Here is a 17,294-nt window from a genome sequence, read left to right as displayed (position 1 = left end):
CCAAAGTGTTGTCTGTCTTTAGTCTTGAGATGCACCTCTTGGATGCAGGGATCCTGTTTTTTGATCTAGTAGTGAGTCTCTGTCTTTTGCTAGAAGAATTGAGTTCACTGATATTCACAGTTTCTGAAAGGTGCTCGTTAATTCCTGTCACTTTGCTGAATTTGTGTGTTTGGTGTTGGGCTGGTTCTTTTTTTGCTGTTGTTGTTAACATGACACAAACTAGAGACATCCAGGAAGAAGAGACCTCAGCTAAGGAACAGCTTCCCTCAGACTGGCCTGTGGGTGCATCTCCGGAGATGATCTCTGGATTGCTAATTGATGGAAAAGGGCCTGGCCCACTGTGGGCGGTGCCACTCCTGGGTAGGTGGTCCAGGCCTGTACAAGAAAGGCAGCTGCACCGGAGCCTGGGAGCAAGCCATCATCCCTCAACGTGAGTTCCTGCCTTGGCTTCACTTTATGATCAACTGTAACCCTGCAAGCCAAAACAAAAAAACAAACACCACCACCACCACCCCCAAATTCTCAAGTTACTTTTACTTGTGGCATTTTATCATACATGAGGAAGCAAATTAAATCTCTCCTTCTCTGGGAGATCAAGCTGTAAATTCTTGGGGGATTGTTCATGGGACAGATTAACAAGAGAACTTTCTTGGCCAAAGTCACCTGTCCCTCCTTTGCAGCTGAGCCAGCTGTAGGTGTGTGATTGTCCTACTGGGCCTGGGAGTGATCTGTTTACACTAAGGCCCTCAGGGGGTCTGGTTTCCTCAGAACAACGGCCCTGAGCAAAATCGTGTGCCTTTCTAGTCACACTGCACGGCTCAAAAATTTAACATGCTTTGAGGAAATTTGTCTGCAAGAGAGTTTGTTCTTTTTCCTTCAGCCTTTGACCCTTTGACCAGGACAGTTTACAGATCAAAGTTGTGCCCACTGAACGTTGGTTCTTAGTCACTTGAAGTGGTTTTTTTTTTTCACCCGAAAGTTTAGAGTAAGGCTACTGTAGAAAGACACCAAACCCACACCGTGAGTCCGTCAGTTAGCCAAGTAAAAACAGGGGTTTCCTGTCCAGCAGGTCAGGACAGTATTGTATTCTACATCACTGTGAGAGTGTAAGTGGGCTTGGCCACTGTGGAAAACAATTCGCAAATACCCTCTAAACTTAGATCTAGTTCTCCTCATGGGCATTCTAGAGAGGGCCTTGCCCAACCTTTATAATAAAAAAGTGCAATAAGACAGAATAGAACCCGCTCGAATTTCCCCAACAGGAGAACAGTGTGGAAACTGTTCCCCCTGAGAATAGTATGGAAACATCACACAACAGTAAAAATCACTTCCTGCTACGGGCGTCAATACGGAAGTACCGCGCAAATAAAATGTTCTATGGGAAGGCCTTCTGAGAGGCCTCAGTGGTTAAGAGCACTTGCTGCTCTTGCAGAGGACCTGAGTTCAGGTCTCAGGACACACATGGTAGCCACAGCCAACTGTTAACTCCAGTTCCAGGTGTCCCGAGGCGCTCTTCTGGCCTGAGAGCACCAGGTATGCACACGGTGCACGTACATACATTGAGGGAAACACTCATCACATAAAGCAAAAATAGTCACTGCATAAAAGAAAAAAGACTAACTCTTGGTGTCATTTACCCAAGGGTGGGTCTGGCTTAGTCACAAGATGTGATCTCTCTTGTCCTAATCAAATGGTAGTCCAGTCTACTAGAAGTCTAGTATAAAGGAGAATAGGCTAATCAAAGAGAGTCTAAACTGAGAAGTACTGGCCCAACCAACGGCCATTCTTTCTCTGTAGATTGAACAGCACAGCAAACATGGTAACAAACCACACAAGGCCACACAAACTCCTAACCGATCTAGTGCCTTCAAATTGCTCTAAAATCACATCAGTTCTTACAGACAATGAGCTACAAAAAAAGAAAAAGAAAAAGAAAAGGCAGTAGGGAGGGGGTGCCTGGCGTCTGAGGGGAGTAAGAGGGAGGACTGAGGGTGTATACAATCAGGATACATTGTTTACACACATGATATTGTTGAGGGATAAATAAAGGATCATCTATTTTTAAAAAGGAAGAAAATAAAAAAGCCTAAAATAAACATAAACCAAGGCTTTGTGCAGAGAGATGTTTGCCCGTGTGAGCGATGGCCAGCATCTGCCCTGATTTCTCTTCCCAGCTCGAATCATCACAGTTTTGCTGGGACAAATCCCCCTTCCCAGCTGTCTCATGAGCCATTATTGAAAAGTCAACTTCCTTCTAGAGCGAGCAGATTCCTCGGGCACTGTCTAGAGTTATGGTGGCAGGTCTGTGGGTGAGGCTGCATCTGTAACAGATAGAAGGTTCTCACCACATGCTTGCCCTTTGAGAATCCTTTTGATGTCTCCCTTTCTTTCATGAGCTACAAGGAGAGACATGGACTATTTTTCTAAAGGAGACTTGGAAGCCAAGGGTGGTGGGAACATCTGTAGCCACAGCTCTCTGAGAAACTGAGGCAAGAGGATGTCAAGTTTGAGGCAAGCCTGGGCTACACTGTGAGATGAGGTATCAAAACAACAGTAGCAGTGAAAGGAGATTTGAATCTAGAATTGAGATGAAGTTGGCACTTGGAGTCATGTGTCTAGATAAAAATCCTTACTGTTTTCTCAAAAAGACTTTAAAAAAATGTGTGTGTGTGTGTGTGTGTCTGTCTGTCTGTCTGTCTGTCTGAGTCTGTGTGCATGTGCTCCTGGGGAGAGCTTTTTGGGAGTCAGCCCTTCCCTTGCACCTGGTTGAGGCAGGGTTTGTTTTGTAGTTTCTGATGAGCTGAGTTCTCCGGGCTAGCTGGCCTAAGAGCTTCCAGTCAGCTCTGTCACCACCTCCATCTCTCCACAGGCGTGCTGGGGTTAAAGAGGAGAGCTCCCATACCTAACTTTTAACACGGGATCAACCTGGGGGTGTTGAACACAAGTCCTCAGGCTCCGGCAGCAAGGGCTTTTACCTGCTGAGATGCCTTTTCCCTTATTCCTTCTTAATTAACTAAAGTAGAGCAATCTTACTGTTTATCAGCAGCAGGGCCTCTTTTGAGAGATTGCAAGTTTGCATTCTGCCTTGTTTAGCAAAAGCCCAGTTAGGAGAAATAAAATACCCATCCCCGATGGATTTCCTGAGAACATGTGGTCCACTCATTTAAATTTTTAAGCAATTCGAAAGTTTACCTTCCAAGCTACCAGAGAAGCAGACAGTAACCTCTGTGGGATGTGTTGGATGTAGTGTTTGCCGTCCTCAATCTTGCTCTGGAATTACCACCGCCAGTCTTTAAGCACCATAGAAACAAAGCAGGAATCCAGACACGGTGCTGTAAGCCTTTGATACTGGCTCTTTGGAGGCATGAGGACCAAAAATTTGAGACCAGCCTAACTTATTTTGTGAATTCTATATTTACACAGCAAGACCTTGCCTCAAAAATAAATACAGGAAGAAAGGAAGGTTGAAAATGAGGGGGAGGTCGGCACAGTTCTAAGACGAAGTGTCTTTGTAGGCTGTGTGGCGTGCTCTGGACACAAGGGGGCACTGTTTCCATAGTTTGCATCAGTCTTGCAATTGAGGTCTGTGTAACTCAGGGCTGGGAATGGAAGAGAAGTTTGCTGCAGTGAGGCATTTTCAGTGCTCCAGATCTGCAATTAGAGCCTCTCCGAGACCAGGACATCTGTGAAGAGACAGAATCAGCACGGCAAACCATCAGTTTCGGGTCTAAACTAGAATAAAAGATAAATGACCTGGAGTAAGTTTGCTTGACCATCTTCTTGGTTTAAAAAAGACATATTGGGGCTGCAGAGATGGCTCGGCCATTAAGAACAATTACTGCTTGGGCAAAGGACTCACGTGGAGGGTTCTAGAGAATCTGATAACCTCCTCTGGCTTCTTCAGGTACTGCCTGCATGAGGTATCCTTACATAGGTAGGCAAAACACTCATAACTATAAAGTGAAAATAAATAAGTGCTTAAAAATGCAAGTTTCAATGGGGAGGACTACACACAGGCTTCCATCACAGCACCTGATACCTGCCAGGGGCTCAGAACGCAGATGGCCAGCAGAGCTCACATACAGCAGAACTCAACCATGTTTAAGCAAGTGAGTGAGGTGTGTGCCACTGCACAGATTTTACTGGACTAAAGAAAACCAACGAGGGGACTCCAGTTGGAAGAGGCAAGTTTGGTCTAAAAATGGTGGGCCATGATCCAAAGCAATCAGAAGAGTTAAGAAAACCTTTTATCGGTGGTCTGCATTTTGAAATCACAGAGGATAGCTTAAGAAAACATTTTGAAAAATGGGGCACTGTTACAGACTGGGTGGTGGTGAGAGATCCTCAAACAAAAAGCCCCACGGGCTTTGGTTTTGTGACCTTCTCTTGTGTTGAAGAGGTGGCTGCAGAAATGTGTGCTCGGGCCACACAACGTTGATGGCTGCGGTGGAACCGAACAGCCGTTTCTAGAGAGGATTCTGTAAAGCCTGGTGCCCATTTAACAGTCAAAAAAAAATTTGGTGCTATAAAAGAGGATGCAGATGAATATAATCTGAGAGATTACTTTGGAAAGTACGGCAGGACTTGCTTTTGGGTGATTGTGACACAGCTGATGGAATTGTTGTTCAGAAATACCAACTGTTGAGCCCGGCACAGTGGTGCATACTTTTAATCCCAGTGCTTGGGGGGAGGGGCAGGTGGATCTCTGAGAGTTCAAGGCCAGCCTGGTCTACAAAGTAAGTCTAAGACAGCCTAGGCTGTTCCACAAAGAAGCTGTGTCTCGAAAAACAAAACAAGCCAGGTGTAGTGGCACCCGCCTTTAATCCCAGCACTTGGGAGGCAGAGGCAGGTGGATCGCTGTAAATTCAAGGCCAGCCTGGTCTACAAAGTGAGTCCAGGACAACCAAGGCTACCCAGAGAAACCCTGTCTCAAAAAACCAAAAGAAAAACAACCCCCCCCACAAAAACAAAAGACAAACAAACAAAAACCCTACCAATTGTCAGTGGGCATAATTGTGAAGTGAGAAGACCTTTTCTAAACCCAAGATGCAGTCTGCTGCTCACAGAGAGGCCGGGGAGGTGGGTATGGCAACTTATGGGTCCTGGAGGGAACTCTGGAGGTAGTTTTGATCCTGGTGGAAACTGGTAAAAGAGGAGGCTGTGGTGGCAAAAGTGACAGCAGCAGAGGTAGTTATGGAAGTGGTGATGGTGGAAAGAATGGATTTGGAGGTGATGGCAGGAACTGTGGTGGTAGTCATGGTTACGGTAGTAGGAGAAGCCATGGTGGTGGACCAGGAGATGGTTACAATGAAGGAGGACACTGAGGTGGAGGTAACTCTGGTGGTGGTGGGAACTATAATGACTTTGGACATTATAACGAACAACAGCAATTAAATTATGGGTCCATGAAGGGGGGCAGTCCCTATGGTGGTGGCTATGGATCTGGTGGTGGATACGGTAGCAGAAGTTGTTTTTTGTTTGTTTGTTTTTAAACAGCAGAAGAAGGCTACAGTTCTTAGCAGGAGAGAGAGCGAGGAGTTGTCAGGAAAGCTACAGGTTACTTTGAGACAGTCGTCCCACATGCATTAGAGGAGCTGCAACGATCTGCCACAGAAGGAGCGATGATCCAGTCAGAAAAGTCACTGCAGCTTCAACAGGAAACGCTTCTTGCTCAAGACTACCATGGCACAGTTTGCAAACGTGCAGCCATTGGTTAAGGCAATGCAGTGTCAATCAGATGGACATCCCTGAGGCCTTTTATCTGTTGTAGCTTTGTCTTTTCCTTTCATTATATCAGGCATATTGCCCTGTAAATTGTGGTAATGGTACAAGGAATTTAAAAAGTTAAGAATTTTTAACTTAATAAACAAAGAGAGAGCCAGGTGTGGTAGTGTGCGCCTTTAATCCCAGGACTTGGGAGGCAGAGGCAGGTGGATCTCTGAGTTTGAGGCCAGCCTGGTCTCTACAAAGAGAGTTCCAGGACAGCACAGAAACCCTACCTTGAAAAACCGAGAGAGAGCGAGAGAGCGAGAGAGAGAGAGAGAGAGAGAGAGAGAGAGAGAGAGAGAGAGAGAGAGAGAGGTGAGGGTGGGGGGTTGGGGGGCTGGGGGGGAAGGAGGTGGGGAGGGGGAGGGGGAACAATAGTAGCCAGAGCATTGGCTGCACTTCCAGAGGACCCAGGTTCAATTCCCAGCACCCACAGCTTACAACTGTCTGTAACTCTAGTTCCAGGGTATTCCACACCTTCACACTGACATACATGCCAATGAACATAAAATTAAAAATAAATAAATAATTTTAAGAAAACCAATATATATGGGCTTAAGTGCCTTAAAACGTAAAACATCTCAGAGCCAAGTAAGCAACCAGTTTGTAGTAAATACTCTACAACTGTATTCTGCCGTGTGTGTGTGTGTGTGTGTGTGTGTGTGTGTGTGTGTGCTCATCTGTATGTGTAGATGTGTACAAGGACTTTTATTTGCCTGTTTCAGTTGTCTTGGAGACTTACCACGTCTGTCTGCTCACCTGGCCTAGTCCTGAAACTTCAAGCCTTTATATAATCTAACCTAGGCCTAGTCCAGTGAGCCAGGCTTCTTAGCCATTATCAATGAGCTGGCTATCTTGATCTTCAATTTCATTAGGTACCACAGGTTCACAATTAAGCATTTTCTGTTCTCCTAGTTCCTCTGTCTCTTGTCCCTCAAGCCTTTGTACGATCGTCGATGTTGGTGTGCATGAATGGGGGTGCATACATGCTACATCGTGCACGTGGAGGCCGGAGGAAACCTCAGATGTCAGTCCCTGCCTTCTACCTTGTTTGCAACAAGAAAGATCTTTTGTTTTCCATTACTGAATTCACCAAGCTGGCTGGCCTGCTAGCATCCAGGGATTCTGTCTGTCTCCCATGTGGCTTTAGGAACCCTCGAATTACAAATGTGTGCTACCCTGTCTGGCTTTTTATAAGGCATCTAGAACTGAACTCAAGTCCTTGTGTTTGCAGGGCTAGGATTTTACCCATGGAGCCATCTCCCCCAGCTGCCGTGGGTCTCTTGGGGAAAGCTTGTGGAATTCCATGACTGGGCTGAGAGGAGTTAGTGACTGACCCCAGAAAACAAACAAGCTTTTGGTTTGGTTTGGCTGGGCTTTACGAAGTGCACTGTCACCCAGCAGTGACCCCATCCTGATGTGGAAAGATCTGAAACTGCAAGGGGTTGCTGCCCATTGATCTGAGGGCCTCTTTGGGGAGCACGCTCACTTCCCCAGATGCAATCCTGCATGTGTTGAAAGAGACCTTGGGTCACCCCTTCTTTTGTGCAATGAGATCAAAAGAACAGTTTCTGCTTCCGTAGCAGCTTCTTTCTTTAAAAACAAAAATTGAAAGATCTGTATTTATTTTACGTGTATGAGTGTTTTGCCTGCATGCATGTCTGTGCACCATATGCATGCTAGAGGTCAGAGGTGGGTGTTGCATCCCCTGGAGCTGGAGTTAGGGATAATTGTGAGGCACCAGCGTGAGTTCTGGAGACAAACCCAGGTCCTCTGCAAGAGCAACTAGTGCTCTTAAGCACAGACACATCCTTCCAGCGCCATCTCTTTCTCTCATCAAGGTTCCTTCCTTTCGAATTCTCAGGAGACAGGTCTGCTGTGGCCTCAGTTGGTGTTTGTTCGGTTGTTTGGTTGGTTTTATTGAAACAGGCTTCACTAGTCAGTGCAGTCAGGCCTCCAACCATGGTCCAGCCCTGGAGGGCTGGGATTCCCTGCATCCCTCCATACCTCTCTGTTTGAGTACCTGAAAGCTCCCGCTGGATTTCAGACTGAGCACAATAGCAGCAAAGTGATGCATATGCCTAAAGGTACTCTTTTCTCAGGGGAGGAAGCTGCTGTGCAAAGGCAGGTCAGCTCCCCTACCTTTGATCTTCTGGGTCTTTCTAAAAGCTTGCTCTAGTCATATTTTCCAGGTTAAAAATAAGACTTGTTATCTGGATAGCACATTTAACTTCCTTTTTTTTTTTTTTTTTTTTTTTTTGTCTTTTACTTATGTTTAAGAATTTTGTTTTGTTTGAGACAAGGTTTCTCTGTTTAACCTTTGCTGTCCTGGACTCGATTTGTAGCTCAGCCTGGTCTCAAACTCACAGAGATCTGCCTGCCTCTGCCTCCCCAAGTCCTGGGATCAAAAGTGTAGGCTAATTTCTTTATGTTTTTAAAGAAAGGATCTCTCATCTAGAGGTGGTGGTGCAAGTCTTTAATCCCAGCACTCGGGAGGCAGAGGCAGGTAGATCTCTGTGAGTTTGAGGCCAGCCTGGTCTACAGAGTGAGTTCCAGGACAACCAGGGCTACACAGAGAAACCCTGTCTCACAACAAAACAAACAAATAAGCAAATGAGAGGGGAGGGAGGGAAGAAAGGAGGGAGGGAGGGAGGGAGGGAGGGAGGGAGGGAGGGAGGGAGGGAGAGGGAGACAGAGAGATAGCCCTAGCTGGTCTGGATATCTCTGTGTAAACCAGACTAGCCTCAAACTCTGAGAACGATGCCTGTCTCTGTCTCTGTCCCTGCTCCTGCCCCTCCCCCGCCCCTGCTTCCCCAGTGCTGGGATTAAAGGTGTTTGCTACCACACCCAGTTTCTTATTACAGTTATTTTTTAATTTTGTGTGGATGTGTATGTGTGCACATATGCAACCGTGTGCATGTGGAGTTCTGAGGGCTCAGTTCTCTTCTTCCATTATGTGAATCCCAGGGATCAAATGCAGGTCGTCAAGCTTGGTGGCACCTTTATCCATGGCTAGCCCTCCGAGGCCCACATATGACTTCAGCATCCTGATACAAAATAAAAGTGAAACATGGACCAACCCAGGATGGATGCCCATGCCTCCTGGGAAATTCTCTCCCCTGTGGACAGACACCTGTTGGAAGTGCCATCTGCTGTGCCACAGTTTCATGCCTGTGCGTGTGACGCCGCATGAGTCACAGCCTGCCCTTGTTTGATTCCTACTCCAGTTTGTTTGTGGTTTTTTTTTTTTTTTTTTAGGAAGCCCAGCATAAAAGCACTATAGGAAGCCCTTTCCCATTGAGAAGGCTTAGTGAGACACTTTCACCCATCAACTCTTGAAATGATGCTCTGGTTGTTTTAAAATATCTATCCATGGTCTTAAGAAGTGACTCAGTGGTTAAGAGCACTGGCTGTTCTTCCAGAGGACCCAGGTTCCATTCCCAACTCACACATGGCTGCTCATAACCATCTGTAACTCCAGTTCCAGGGGATCTGACACCCTCTTTTCGCCTTCCTGAATATCAGGCACATGATTGGTATCCAGACATACATGTAGGCAAAACACTCCTATACATAGAATAGATTTTTTTAAATTAAAAATATATCAATCCAACAACCAAAGTCTGCTCAATAAACACAATAGTGTCTGTGCACTGGTGGGGTGGGCGGAGGGAATGGGGAAACCACCATTCACTCAAATTCTGAGTTCCTCGAAAGGGTGTAGTGTTAAGGGGGGTGCACGCTACAACAAACAACCTCAGGTTTCTACCCCTTTGTGTTTAACTGTGACCTTAAACAATAGTCATGCATACTTATAGAGAGCCAGACTTGGCCACAGAGGTTCTGCATTCAAATCTTACCTTCCTTTCTTTTGGTGGCTGTACAGTACTGTGCAAGCAAGGTTCTTCCACAAACTCAACTCCTCCCCTACCAGCAGGTAAGCCCAAATTCCTGCTGGCAGAGAGCCGGGCAGGGATAAATAATGCCACATTATGTGCTTCTGGGTGATTTTAATAGGTGGCCAGAAAAAGGTTTTCTCCTAAGGAAATTAAAAGCTAATGGAAGAACAGGTTCTGGTAAAAAAAAAAAACAACCCAAAACGAAACAGGCTGGAGATTGTCACAGACCCCATGAGGAGAGAGGATTGCGGCAGGGTCTTGTGCCTTGTGGCATGGAAGGGTAGGAGAATAGCTCTGACTAGCTAGCATCCTGGGGGCTGTCTAATAACATCCTTCTAATGGAAGGTGCCAGTCTCTCTGTTCAGACCCACTCACCAAGGAGGAAGTTGCACAGCCACCATCAGCTACCTGTGATTACAGCTCAGGAGCCAGCAGGCACTCATGGGAGGGACGCTTACAAGGCCAGGGGCAGAGTCTCCAAGGAGCAGTTGGTCAGTACACAGATGGAGCAGCAGAGCACAGGCAAGCTAGCGTCTGTATACAGTAGAACTCAAGGGGACATGCAAACACAAGAGCTGTAGATATGCAGCTCTCACTCTCACCTACACCAGTCTGAAGCTGGCTGGCGCTGGTAAGTTTAAAACATACCAAACCCATGCAAAATGGGTATGCTGTGCCTGTTGAGTCACCTTTTTTATGTTCATGTGTATAGCTATAGGTTAGTGAGGCTGTCAAGTTTGTGCAGGGGAGCTTCTTTTTGCAGTGGGTGGCAGTTACAGCTGGGGACTCATAACTGCTCAAGGTACTGAGAACTGATGCTCATCCCTAAGTGTGGTGCCTCTTACACACACACACACACACCAAAGCCTAGGAGTCTTAAGGACGAAAGGGCAGAAATAGATGAAAGAGACAGAGGAGCGGACAGTACTGCAGAACACTGGTTTCCTCCTACAGCGTTCTTGAGCTCACGGGGTCTGTGATTAACCTGCCACAACATCTGTGCCTGACTGGGCCCGTTAACACTGTTAAGGATGAGGGGCTTGTGAGGCATCACTCTACCTGAGGATCTAGAGAAGTTTAATGTTTGCTGGAGGATGGAGAAAGTTTCTTAGAAGGTATAACCTCCGATAAAGTGCCTAAGATCCTGTAAACCACTCTAATTAGTCTCATTGGATCTCCAAGGGGTGGGGACTCAGAGGGGGCAGGGCATGGCTGTAGAAGGGAGACTAGTTAGGAAGATAAAGGGAGTGAGCAGGAGTGGGAGGGAGGGAAGAGAGGACAGTTTCTCCCACTCCCACAGGGGTGGTGCATACCTTGGAGCCCAGCACTCTCCCAGCATTCCTGGAGGCAGAGGCTGGCACATCTCTGTGAGTTCGAGGCTAGCCTGGTCTACAGAGTGAGTCCAGGACACCCAGACCTACACAGAGAAACTCTTTTCTCGAAAAACCAATAAATAAATCCATGCAAACCATGTAATATACGTGTACAACGATGCCATAATGAAGCCCACCATGATGTGTAATTAACATATGTTAACAGACACTTAGAAAGCAAGACAAACAGCCCTCTAGGTATTGCAATATTGTGACACTTCACTTTCCACCTGGCCTGGAATCTCCTAGGAGGCGCTGGGATTCATTCATTTCTTTGGGACTCCCAGCATCCTTTTGAGATGTGTAGACTAGTAATTCTCACCACTTCACTAAGCAGAGAAAAAAGTTGAATTTTGAAGAAGTTATACAAACTTACTAAGATTGACCTTCCTGGGCAGAGATGCTTCTTATCAAAGACGTAAACAGTCTGTCGAGACGGGCACTAATAGCTGTTCGCTGCTCTTCAATTATGTTCTGTTTTTAAAAAAAAATAACAACAGAATTTTTTTCTGTGTGTGTGGCAGAATGAACCAAAGAGTAAATCTAAAGACTACATCTCCCAACATCCTTCGCACCTGCGGGTGTCTGTATGGATCAACATAGGCTGTAAGTAAAAGAGTATGTGCAGTCTTCCAGATGTCATGTGCCTTCCTCCATCCTGAATGGCAGGTGCAGGATGTGCTGGTTGGAGTTGAGGGAGCTGAGGAAACCATGCTGGTGTACGCTAGCTCGGAGCCGCTCACTTGGGAATTTCATGTGAGGAAGAAGTAAGCTCAAGTGTAAGCCACTGCACTTTGTATTTCTTTGCTGTAACCGGACACGTTAGCATTTACTCTAATACAAATGATTATAAGTGACTCTATCTAAATATTATATAGTGAATCACAAATCGTTGTCACAAGGAAAGGAAACTGTGGAATGAAAAATGCTAGCATTTAAAGCGGGGTGTCAGAGGACACTGTTACCAGTAGGGTGTGCCTGATGCTGTCACCAAAATTACAGTCACCGTGTAGGGCCCAAGCTTAAACTTACAGGTGATGCTTCTGCATCTTTAACGTATTCCTATGGAAATAGCATAAGGTGCCGGTGATGCCTCTGCATCTTTAACGTAGTCCCATGGCAAGCATTCTTTCCTTTAAAGTGATTTTTAAAGCCCCGGGCTTGAGGTCAAGAGGTCGGAGATCTAATCCGAGCTCAGGCTTTTCTGCCTGGCCAAATTGCTTACTTAGTTTATGTTTCCTCATCTGTGAAATGACGATGATGGTGCCCACCTGTAAGCATCTGCACTCTCCCCACACATCCTCCCCTGCTCCTTCCCCCAGGTGGACCAGACTTGCACGTGAGCTTTAATCGGCCCACTTCAGAGACCGGAGGTCGGAGGTCGAGGGGCCAACATCTCCCTGCCATAAGCCAGGAGTCTTTTTACAAGGACAGTGGATCTCTGACGCCTGGCGGAAGGGGAGCCTGTGGCATTTGTGAACTCCACAGTGGTAGCCATTGTGTGGATGAAGGGCTAAGATCCTGATCAGAGCTTTTGAGCTCTTGGCTGGACCTAAGGGTCAGAGATGCCTGGGAAAGAACGGCTGTTTGGTTCAAGGTCAGCATGCCACAGTTCTGGCGGCACCAGTCTGCAGTGAGAAACCTGGGAAAGCTCTCTGCTGGATAACCCAGGGCTGACATCAGCCTGAACCCCTACCAAGTATCAGGAGACGCTGTCTGAACAAACCAGCAACAACTGAGCACTGTCCAAGGAGGTTGACTGCAGGTTGCGTTTCAATGCCATGGCCAGCAAGCATTCTTCAATATCGCTTGGAGAGAGGCAGCGTCTATCACTGGACATGGATCCCTCAACACTCTCCAACCACCTCAGTGGCTCCTACCACTTCCCAGGCAGTGAGGGCAACCCACATACACAGCCCTAGTCCTCTCCCACCCACTGGATGTCTGGGAGCTGAGTGGCAGATCCCCCTTGTGGGTCCTTAATAGGTTCCACATTTCCTTGTCATCCCAGTCTAATCCAGTCTGGGCCAGTATCTGCAAGCACACTGGGGCATTCCCCTTCCACTCAGACAGTGGCTGAGGCATCCAGCTGGTGGGACCGGAGTCGGATCTGCCAGGCAGAGGCCTCCCTGTTCTGCTGGTATGTTTGAGTGGTGTCTGTCCTACTGCAATGCTTAGATATCAGGAGGATTTAAAAAACTCATACTATGGCCGTTCTTTGGTGTAATGGGCATAAAACAACAACCCCTGAACTGGTGATTTCCCCAGGATTGTTACTTAGAACAATATTAAAATGTAAAATCCATAGGCTGGGGAGATAGCTCGGGGAGTAAAGAGATGTCTTGCCCAGCATCTGAATTAAAACTGATGAAGAGAGAATTTGTAATCCCAGTGTTGGTGAGAGAGACAGGCCGATCCCTGGTGCCCTCTGGCCTGGCGGCCTAATCTAGTCAGCCAGCCCTGGGTCCCAGAGAGAGACCCTGTCTGAGAAAACAGTGGGCAGCTCCAGAGGAATATCACCTGAGTCTGACCTCTGGCCTCCGGATGCACACACATGCACTGGCACCCCCACATGCACCCACACACAACATACTCATGAATGACGGTGCAAGCTCCGTGACATGGAAACAAAGATGATGCCTGAATAATGCTCTCATCTCTGCTCAAGCTCTGGATAAAAATGAGAAATATGATGGCATCAAATATTCCTTCCAGCTCAGGAGCATGTTGTTCCTTCCCAGCAGCACCTCTTACCAGGGAAGTCAATATCACACAGCAGTTGTAGCTGGATGTGGCTACCACATGCAGCTGGTCTGTAATCCTTGCCCTGGGGAGGCTGAGGCAGGAAGATCATAAGTTCAAAGGCAGTCTGGGCTACATCATAAGATTCTCTATCAAGAGACCCAAAGAAATGAAACTCGAAAATAAATAAATAAATAAATAGAAGAAAGACAGAAGGTCAGATTTAAGATGAGACTGAAATACAGCTCTTTGAAAAAATACAGGAGACATGATTCACTTAGAACTTCAGATTAATTATTGCACAGGACATATTTAAACAGAAACTTATTCATGATTTGATAGTCCATGTTGACTGGATGTCCTCTGTTTTTTGAGAAACCTGACAGCTTTTATTCTGAACTCTTAAATTATCCCAAGCCCCTTTTGCTCCCCACCCTTTCCTAGGCCTGACAAGTGTCTTTAATCTCTTTCTTCCTTCCCAGTGAGGCCTTTGGGTCTCAAGCCCATGTTCAACCCCAGGCTCGTTTGTTCTACTGTCCACGGATGTGTTGCCTCAGACGCCTGCTGTCAGAGTCGTCTTGCTAGAACATTAACCCAACCCATACGAAAAGCCCCTGAAAGCGGGCGGCCTTTCCCCTGGGTGCAGAGCTGGATGAAGCCCAAGCCTCTTCAGAGGCCCCAGTCAGGCTCCAGGCCCTGTCACCGTCTGTGACACCAGGGCTTTGGTTTCCACTGTCACCGGTACGCCTTATTATGAAGCAGCCTCCGCTTTCCACTTCTTTTTTTCGAGATAGGGTTTCTCTATGTTATCTTAGCCATCCTGGATTTGCTTTGTAGACCAGGCTGGCCTCGAACTCACAGCGATCTGCCTGCCCTCTCCCTCCCAAGTGCTAGGATTACAAGTGTGCGCCACCACGCCCGGCTCCTGCTTTCCACTTCTAAGAGCTTTACACACTGCAGAAATTCTGACCTGAGCCTTCCGTTGTTAATCCGGAGTCTTGTCTTGACTGCGAATCCTCCATGTGTCCAGCTTTCCCTGACGCCGGGTGCCGCATCTCTGCTATACCCATCAGCAACTCTCTCCTCCAGCTGAGGCGGGGGGGGGGGGGGGGGGGGGGGGGGGGGGGGTAGCGATCACCTGAGGCGGGGGTCGAAATGGGAGGGTGGGGGCATAGCGCTTAGGCAGGATCATGACCACAGCAATGGCACCCTGGATCCCTTGAGCCAGCAGAGATGAGAAAAACAGAAAAGAGGCCAGGTGGAAGAATTAAAAGAAGCAGTTTGGGAAAGGGCTCTCTTTCCCTCTTCTGTTTTAGTTCTTATTTATTGGGTAGCTGTCTGGACATGATTTTAGCTAAGCAAGCACCTCACCTCAGATTCTAACATAGAGATGGACGATAGGCCAGTTTGCAGGACTGGCTCCCAAACCTGAAACAGTGGGGAAAAAAATAGTCCAGAATTAAAGTCTATCTTGGAGTAAGAAGATTGCATGCGTCATTAACTGAACTCTTCAGCCCACCCCGGTGAGATCCTCTCCACCTGACCCCCTGTGCTCCAGGAGGAGGCCCAAGAAAATAAACCATTTCTTCTTAGCAGGCTCCGTGCTCACCATTGTGTACATGACGTCTGTATCCTGCCTGTGTTGAATGTGATGGTTGGGGCTTTGCTGTTGATGTTTTCAGAAAAAATAAAATGGGGGGAAAAAAAAAAGAGGATGGATTCTTTGATTGCTCCTGAGGCAAACAGCTGAGGAAACAAGATCATTGTACTTTTCAAAAGACAAGGAGTGGGATCCGGGATAGAGCTGGAACCACTTGTCTGATTCCTGGAACATTCCAGATAACATTTTCTAGCAAGAGACTTTAGCTTGCTGAGTCAGAAGCTCCAGAAGGTTACCAGGACGTGATGAGTACATGCCTGTAATCTCTGCACTTGAGAGGCAGCGATGAGAGGACCAGGAGTTCAAGGGTTGACTCAACAACCAAGAGAGCTCCAGATCAGCCTGGAGCCTGGACTACAAGACACGCTGTCTTCAAGAGAAAGGGAGATACAAAGAAAGGTTTTCTTAAATCTTGACTATTACGTTAAAGGTCAGATGTGGTGGCTCAGACTTTTATTCCCAGCACTTGGGAGGCAGAGGCAGGTGAATATCTGTGAGTTTGAGGCCAGCCTGGTCTACATATCCAGTTCCAGGTCAGCCAGGGCTATACAGTGAGACCCTACCTCAAAATGAATAAGTGAATAAATGATACATATTTTATTTACATAACATACATATATATAATCCTAAATTTTGCTGTCACTATTCAGAGCAGGGCGGCTGCATCCTGTGTGAGCTGACTACCTACAGCAGATGACTTGGCCACAGTGCCTGAAGCACTCTGATACCTGTGGAGAAGCCATGGGGAGCCAGACGGACCAGTGTGTTCCCCTAGAGGGAGCAACCAGGGCCTAGGAGGATTCCCTCCTGACCCACCCCCACCAGAACCTTCCAGCCTCACCTTCATTCTCTTACCGGCCAGTGCTTCTGAGAAGGCCAACAGCAGCCAGGGGGAGAACTGAACCTCTGCCACTTGGCAGCCTCCTACTTGTCCATCCTGTGTCGGCTAGGCCAGGACTGCAAGCCACAAGTACTGGCAGGCTGGCAACAGCCATGCCGTTCTTCACCAAGGACTACTGGGAAACCATCTCAGATGTCCCGAAGGATAATACATTTGATGAGGGCCGTGATGAGATGGTACTGTGAACGTCCTGTGTGAACACCACAACATCAAAACCCTCCCATGTGGGTTATCTTCCTATCGAGCCAATCCTTGGACAAGCAAACCTTCCAGGATTGTAGGAATCCATAGCAGAAGACCATACACTCAAGAGGCCTCATCAAACCAACTGCGGTAGCCACCACAGAAGCCTTGCAGCTTGCAGGGTGGGGTAGTGAGAGTGGGTCAGGGGTAGGTACAGAAAATGAACAGTGAAACTGTGATCAGCACTATGCTGGGTGTTCTGGGAAGACCCAAAGCCTCAGGGAGAACTCCTACTCATCAGAAGCTGACTTGGGGGGTTTGGGGGTTTGGATTCCACTGGTACAAGCCTTGCTTCTCTGAATCATGCATTTCATTATCAACTAGTACAGAGGTGACCTTCTTAACACCTTTTATTGGCAATGTTAAAATGAACTGCCAACAGATGTAGGGTATAGTCACTAGTCATACCCTGTGGAGGCTGGCAAGGAGCCCTTCTGGATTTGGTTGTGTTTACTGTGGCTTCGGCAGCTAGTCTCAATGCCTAATCAAAGACTGAGACAGTGTGCAGAGTCCAGGACACTCTGCCTCTTCTCTTACCACCCCTGTGGTTCATCTCAGAACCTCCATGTCGGAAACGACCTCTAAAGTCAAGGTCAGATGTGGTGGGTCATGCCATGGGCGATTCTGACGCCCCGCGTATGACTGTCTGAAGTTGGCGTCATCTCCAGCCAGTGGCCTTCTTCTGACATCCTCTAGCACCAGACACAGCA

At 47.3% G+C, this 17,294-nt stretch overlaps 1 pseudogene; it reads left to right on the top strand.

Moving 5' to 3' along the window:
- The first annotated feature begins 318 nt into the window (after window positions 1-318).
- Window positions 319-16,832, top strand: LOC127191117 (GTP cyclohydrolase 1-like; annotated as a pseudogene).
- Window positions 16,833-17,294: the final 462 nt, after the last annotated feature.

This window comes from Acomys russatus, chromosome 6 (genome assembly GCF_903995435.1).
Source record: "Acomys russatus chromosome 6, mAcoRus1.1, whole genome shotgun sequence".
NCBI classification, from domain to species: Eukaryota; Metazoa; Chordata; class Mammalia; order Rodentia; family Muridae; genus Acomys; species Acomys russatus.
This window is presented reverse-complemented; position numbering and strand designations above follow the sequence as displayed.